Genomic DNA, 8,054 nt, shown 5'->3' with positions numbered 1-8,054 from the left:
ATTCCATGATGTGGACATTTTCTCAACATTTCCTTGTAGCGTTCCCAAGCCTCGCACATAGATTCTGTAGGTTGCTGCGCAAACTGAGTAAGAGCACTCCTCATAGCAGCAGTCTTTGCCATCGGATAAAACTTCACCAGAAACTTTTGCGCAAGATCTTGCCACGTAGTGATGGACCCAGCTGGTTCAGAATGTAACCAGTCTTTAGCCTTGTCCCTCAGTGAGAATGGGAAAAGCCTCAACTTGATAGCCTCATCAGTCACGCCATTATACTTAAAAGTGCTGCAGATCTCGACAAAATTCCTTATGTGCATGTTGGGGTCTTCAGTCGCCGCTCCTCCAAAAGAAACAGAATTCTGCACCATCTGAATAGTGCCCGGCTTGATTTCAAAGGTGTTAGCTTGAATAGCCGGATGAAGAATGCTTGACTGAATGTCATCAATTTTTGGCCGAGAAAAATCCATAAGAGGTGGATCAGCTTGAACAATATGATCACCCATGTTTACTGGTTCTTTCCGCTCAGTTCCTGAATCCGAATCTTCAAAATCTAACTTCTCCGGAATATCAAGAACTTCGTCTGTCTCCTCAGCTGTTTCTAAAGTCCTCTTGCGAGTACGAGAACGAGTTTGCATAAACGCTTGCTAAAGTACCTGAAACACAACCGGAAACAATAAGTAACTACTACGTCCTAATCACTGAGTCCTAATGACCAATGATGGTGAGTACATAAACTAAACAAATACGCCGAGTCCCCGGCAGTGGCGCCAAAAACTTGTTAGGGCGAAAATACACGCTAATATTCACGCAAGTATACGCGTTCGCAAGTAATATAGAATACTTTCTAGTTCGTTCCCACAGGGACTCAGACTAATTTATTGTCTAATTAAACTCACTCACCAATGTATGATTACTTCTCAATGTTAAGACACTAACACTTAGAATTGTTGACTAAATATTAACTACTTAATTAATCACTTAATTAACACTTCAAATTATCAATAATAAAACACTCATGAGATCACAACTTCATTACTACTTCCTTCAATAGTCGTTGTTATTACCTTTAGCATGTGACAGTGATGATATTAATCGAATAACACAAAACTGATAAAAGCCAACTTTCATTGTACTAATACCATTCTACCAACATCCACAATCAAGATAGAAGTTGAATAGTCATCAATTATGTTGAGTTCCTATATGTCTACAGAAATTGACAACACAATGATTTAAGCACAAGTTATTCCTTTTGATTACATAGGGCAAATAAAACTGTTAGAGTTACCCACTAATCATGCACAACGTACATGAACCTATGCTAGCATGGCAAGTTCTAAATCTCAAGATCCACCGTCGCTTCACAAGAGATTAACACCCTATCTTATATGTTCGCGACGCACATAAGACGAATACGCACAACCAAAACTAGATATCATACAATCATCATACACTAAAGTATTAAACAATTAACTAAAGAATTCCATAATAAATCCGTTGCAACCCCATGATCAGGATTAGCCCATAATAGCACTTATCGTCATCATGGGTTCATATGAAATCATGATAAACAAACACAAGAAAATATAACTAAACTAATTATATTAAATCAGAGTACGTCACAAGAGTAAATAGGTTCAAAGTAAGAAAACTAGCATCCAACGTTACAACGAAACAAGAATCACAAGAAAATATGCTTCCTCTCCGTTGCTGTGCACTAAACGGTCTTCTTCCTTATCTTCTTCTCTCCTTGCATAATACCACGATCCTCTCTCGTGAAAACGTCTCCAAATCTACTTATATAATAGTCCCATAAAACTCAGATTACATAGAAGTGGAAGCCAAACAGAAATAGAAGTCCTAAAATAAATTATTTTTTTCCCCGACCCTGCGCGGCCACTCAGCATAGCTGAGCGAGCGCTCTAATATTCACGCAAGTATACGCGTTCGCAAGTAATATAGAATACTTTCTAGTTCGTTCCCACAGAGACTCAGACTAATTTATTGTCTAATTAAACTCACTCACCAATGTATGATTACTTCTCAATGTTAAGACACTAACACTTAGAATTGTTGACTAAATATTAACTACAATTAACTACTTAATTAATCACTTAATTAACACTTCAAATTATCAATAATAAAACACTCATGAGATCACAACTTCATTACTACTTCCTTCAATAGTCATTGTTATTACCTTTAGCATGTGACAGTGATGATATTAATCGAATAACACAAAACTGATAAAAGCCAACTTTCATTGTACTAATACCATTCTACCAACATCCACAATCAAGATAGAAGTTGAATAGTCATCAATTATGTTGAGTTCCTATATGTCTACAGAAATTGACAACGCAACGATTTAAGCACAAGTTATTCCTTTTGATTACATAGGGCAAATAAAACTGTTAGAGTTACCCACTAATCATGCACAACGTACATGAAGCTATGCTACCATGGCAAGTTCTAAATCTCAAGATCCACCGTCGCTTCACAAGAGATTAACACCCTATCTTATATGTTCGCGACGCACATAAGACGAATACGCACAACCAAAACTAGATATCATACAATCATCACACACTAAAGTATTAAACAATTAACTAAAGAATTCCATAATAAATCCGTTGCAACCTCATGATCACGATTAGCCCATAATAGCACTTATCGTCATCATGGGTTCATATGAAATCATGATAAACAAACACAAGAAAATATAACTAAACTAATTATATCAAATCAGAGTACGTCACAAGAGTAAATAGGTTCGAAGTAAGAAAACTAGCATCCAACGTTACAACGAAACAAGAATCACAAGAAAATATGCTTCCTCTCCGTTGCTGTGCACTAAACGGTCTTCTTCCTTATCTCCTTCTCTCCTTGCGTAATACCACGATCCTCTCTCGTGAAAACGTCTCCAAATCTACTTATATAATAGTCCCATAAAACTCAGATTACATAGAAGTGGAAGCCAAACAGAAATAGAAGTCCTAAAATAAATTATTTTTTTCCCCGACCCTGCGCGGCCGCTCAGCATAGCTGAGCGGGCGCTCAGGACCCTTCTGGAAAATTTCTGAGTTTGCTCCGTTCCTTCGCCGTAATCTTCCCATTTCTTCCCTCTCTCAATGATGAACACATGCCAAGGCTTATTCTTGATGATTACTCCCCCAAAATGCAACTAATACCCTGAAACGCATAAACACTAGAAAAATGCATCAAATACACAAAATACTTGATTTCAAGACACCAATTTAAGCCATTTTAAGACGTTCTAAGTGGTATAAAATGCCACTTATCAGTATACCATCATCAAATCTTAAATTATTCGAAATCTATGGATAGAATACTTCAATTCAATATTCATCAATGGTTTGATTTCCAGGTAGTGGAGGAGTCACATCGGTCTTGCTTAATACACATAGCCTTACAAGTTCGATGAACCCGTTTTTGAAAAAATCGCCCCATATCAGAAATAAAGAAAATTCGTATTTATTCCTTGTTTTTAAAACTTATTAATTTAAAAAGTTTGTTCTAGTAATTTATATAACATTCTAGATACCATAAATTACATGCCACGATGGGTGACGTATATATAATTTATATTCGTCTTTATGTTAAATTACATACAAACAATAATGGAGACCATGGGATTTTATTTCATATTAAATCCCTCTCCTACTTAGTATTTACTTTGAGGATTTTAATCTAGATGCATCATCCTATGTTATTTCTTCGAAGTCCACATGTATTATAACAACACAAAGAACACATAACATAATAGCATACTATCATGATTAAAGCATTAATAAAAACATCCCTATGTCCATGTCATTCTAGCATGCAAAGGGTTAGTATCACATGGCATAACAACACAGATAAGAAACAGATAGTAGTAATAATCAAGAGAAGCAGAAATTATGTAAAACATAATAAAACACATCCACTATTATGGCCCCAGAATTTATCCTTCGAAAAATTCTGGAAATCTTCGAGAGCACGGTTGGAGGCATAAACAGCCTCAAAACACCTTGAAATAATGGGTCGATGGTCTTTCGACCCTTTGATTTCTGATCGTCTCGTTATGCCGTTTCCGAAAAAGTATTGTACGCCCAAATCGGACATCGTATGCAAAATCTGCATCCAAAACAGCGAAGCACCCCGAAAACAGAATGTAGCAGCGAAAAATCTTTGTTTCTTGCAGCTCCATTGATCAAACAATTAGATGCAAAATAATACAGATGAACCAGCCTATTCTATTACATCAGATCATAATCTAAAACAATTACAAATTAATTTACAAGATACAAGATCAGAATAGGGAAAAACAAAACTATCACGATCAACCATCGTGATTTACAACAAAACCACGATAAACAACGTGGAATCCAATCAAAACAAAATAACCACGATTAAACCACGTGGGATCCAAACACATAATTAAAACATGGCCATAATAGTGAATAATAACCTGCATCACAGAATCAATACAAGCATACCACTATATACATGCATATATAATCATGACATGGACAACATATCATAAAATGCAGAACCTAGAAACAGGCTCTTGATACCAATTATTGGATCTATCTAATCTTGGCCCTGCGTTTTATGATATTAATTAAAAGAGTACGAATAGAACATTAACTTTAATTGCTACGGCGCAAGCGATTCAAATCCACGTCTTCTACTATATTCCCTGATTCTTCTTGGACGAAGTGTGGGCTTCGATCTCCCATGGTGTACCTCTCCCAAAGCTCCGAAATTCCAAAACCCTAGCTGGCTCCTTGAGAAAAACGGTTGCCTCTCTCAAACCCTAGGATGTGATTTCGTTTTTTGTGTGTTAACCCTAGCTTTAGGAGAATGAGAATATATATAGGCTACAGTAGGGATCATGGACCATTAGGTCAGGCCTTCCAATGACATTCTGGGCCAAGCCCAATGTCATTAAATATTAATTCAATCCACTAAAGAATTAATATTTGCAACCTTTCCTAATTCCGTAAATTAATTATTTAATTCGGCTCCCATATTAATTGCTTATAAATTCCCCATATTTAAGATATCGCATGTCCATTAATTAAATTAATTTCTGATAATTAATTTAATCAATATCTTTTATCCTTGATCATCCACTCAACCTTATAATTATGCAAAAACAAATCTGCCTGCAGGACTAAAGCATAATTATCTTTATGAGCTTTCAAGAGGACATCATCACCCGAATATATTTTTCGGACACAGTTTCCTTTTATAGTTAATATCTCACTCTGCATATAATGTCGTTTCCCATTACATAAATTCGTAATTTAAAACAAATTGCTTAATGTATGAATCAAGGCATGTGCATTAAATACAAGTGTCAATTACTACATCCAGATTAAGAACCTAAGAAATAATAATATCGTAGAATCTTAGTTCTTCTTTATTGTCAGAATAAAAGAAATAATTATTCTACTATTTTGATCCCATTCAATATACACAAAGTATACAAGTATTATTCAATAGTCAAGATAAACTATTTCTAAATAATACTTCAGCCGTTCTAGTGGTTTGTCTAATACCACTTAGACTGTGAACCTTTATTATATTATATAAGGAGTTTGATAATCTAATCTTCTGCTATCCCATTTGATACTAGATTATCTACAATATATATTCTACATACAATGTGAAAATATGCATTCAAGATTCTCAAATAATTATTATTAAAGTATATACTTCAAACGAATATTTCAGTATAAATCCTAACAAGAACATCATCTATAGTTTGAGACTTTTTTCTTAATTATGCATCCCTTGAGGTTGGAGATCGTTATTTTTTTAATCAATGGTTGGGTAATGGGGATCTTCGTTCCTGAGAGATTAGTCCCTCAGATATTGAGGTTTGGCTGCGGTGGAATCTCAACATTGGATGCGACGTTGCGCATCTCAGCAGGTGGTATCTCGGTACTTCTTTGTGCTTTCATGGTTGTCGTCGTTTTCCCACAGACGGCGCCAAATGTTATGGATAAAAAACATGTATTTATTTATTGTGTGTATTCAATGTTAGGGTTTGATAAGCTTCGAGCTTTAATGGCTGCGCTTGTATTTCGTGGCTTGAATCTGCCCTTACAAGATGCCTACGTACCTTGGCATATGCCAAGGATCAAGTCAAAACGTAGTTCTTGGTGATGCTTGCCCTCGGGGCTATGGCAGCGAGAGCTCATCAAGGACGTAATGACGTTAATGTCCTTCAAGGACTAAGTCTACAACGTTGTTCCAGGTAATGGCCTTGTGGCTTGTAGGATGCCTTCACGGCTTTGTGACGTGTGGAGCTCTTGTCCAGAAAAACGTCCTCCTGAAGTTGAAGGGGTAAGACCCTTTATATATACGTCGAGAGTCTAGAAATTAGGGTAGAATTGAGGACTTGGTGGACAAGTCTCCTTCTTTGATTGGACTTTGGAATCCTAGAAAGTAGGAATTAGTTTCCTTCTGAATTTAGGTTTCTTGTAGGCTACTTCTTGTAGAAGTAGTCACTTATTTGAACAATTTCGTTGGGTTGTTTAATTAGCCCCTTTATTAATTACGAAAATAATAAATAATTAGGGTTTTGGGCCTCATTAATTGGGGTTTTCCCTTTGACCAAATCATGTCTAATTAATCTGATATTAATTCTGCAATTAGGATTATTTTTATACCCTATAAGGTTGTATAATGAATATTCAAATCGATGTTAAAGGATGCGATTTATTTTTATCAAACTTTTGTTAGATATTTGTTTTTTGAACGAAAGTTGAGGGCTCCAAATTGAATTATAGCTCAAAAATCAAATCAAGCCATAATACAGTTGGGGCATGTGCTGTCTATTTCTTTATACTTTATTTTTTGATAATTTTTATAAATTTTACATTTCAAAACTTTTAAAATAAATAAAATTTTGTAATTTTAAAATTAACCATATTCACTCTTTTTCTCCATTATACTTATTCTATTTATTAAATATTGATCAATCGCATTAGTTTATCCATTTTTACTCGCTTTTTGTATTTACTATATCATATATATGTAATTGGCATAAGAGAGTTTACATAATTTCGTTGTCGAGTAAAAGTAGTAATTTAATAATTTGGATAAATTAGTAATTTTAAAGCAATTAAACATTACGTGTATGCACTGACTAGAGACGGCGGGTGCCATAAAACAACCTGCAGAATTAGAAAACAAAGGATATATCATTTGCTTGGACAAAGATGGAATAATGAAAAAGAAAAAAGTGAAATAAAATTTATGTAGCACCGGACATATTTGAATATACTGTGTCTATTTAATAATTAAAAGAAATTTAATTAACAAAAAGGTGAGATATTTAAAAATTTGTTAGTCTAAATTTTATAAATTACTTTAGAAAAAAATAGTGACCTCAAAAATATAAAATATAATTATTTTGAAATTTAGATTTTAAAAATTAAATTAAATAAACATTTTCATGTAAAAAAATATTTATAAATGATTTCTGCATCGCACGGGTATAAAGCTAATTTACACTAATTTGCACAATATAGAAAATTGTTTTTTCCCAAATAAATAAACAATTTTTATTAAATCATTGTAACACGACAAACCCCCAACTGCCGATATAATCAAGTTGGAACATACTAAAAATAATTACTCATTCTGTTCCACTAGATTTTTTTTAATATTTTTTTCTCTTATTCTGTATAAAAGTTTATATATTATATTTTTATTTAAAAGAAAAAAATAGTTAAAATTATTTAGGGAGCCATGTTTTACAGGAGTCTTAAAATGCGTGTCAATTTCCCGCCCCCAGTATAAAGAATCTAGTGAGACGGAGGGAGTAACTGATTTGTTTCCTGATTGTTTATTTAACACAGAGAATTAAGAATTCTTGAAACTAAAAACGAAATTAAAGACATTATAAGCGATCTAAACCATTGCGAGCCCATTGTTTAGAAACCTGAATCGCATAAATTGAGGTTAAAGCAGCAACACGTCATCTTTTTACATGCCAGAGATACCCAGTTATCTACATGCCGGACACCACCTATAAA

General features: G+C 34.2%; 1 non-coding gene across 1 annotated transcript; it reads left to right on the top strand.

The window, feature by feature from the left end:
- On the top strand, positions 1 to 107 carry LOC141722277 (small nucleolar RNA R71). Its single transcript, XR_012575296.1, has one exon. It is a non-coding gene; the product is annotated as a small nucleolar RNA R71 (small nucleolar RNA).
- The last annotated feature ends 7,947 nt before the right edge of the window (positions 108 to 8,054 follow it).

This window comes from Apium graveolens, chromosome 4, assembly GCF_009905375.1.
Source record: "Apium graveolens cultivar Ventura chromosome 4, ASM990537v1, whole genome shotgun sequence".
NCBI lineage: Eukaryota > Viridiplantae > Streptophyta > Magnoliopsida > Apiales > Apiaceae > Apium > Apium graveolens.
Note: the sequence above shows the minus strand (reverse complement) of the source record. Positions and strands in the feature narration are given on the sequence as shown.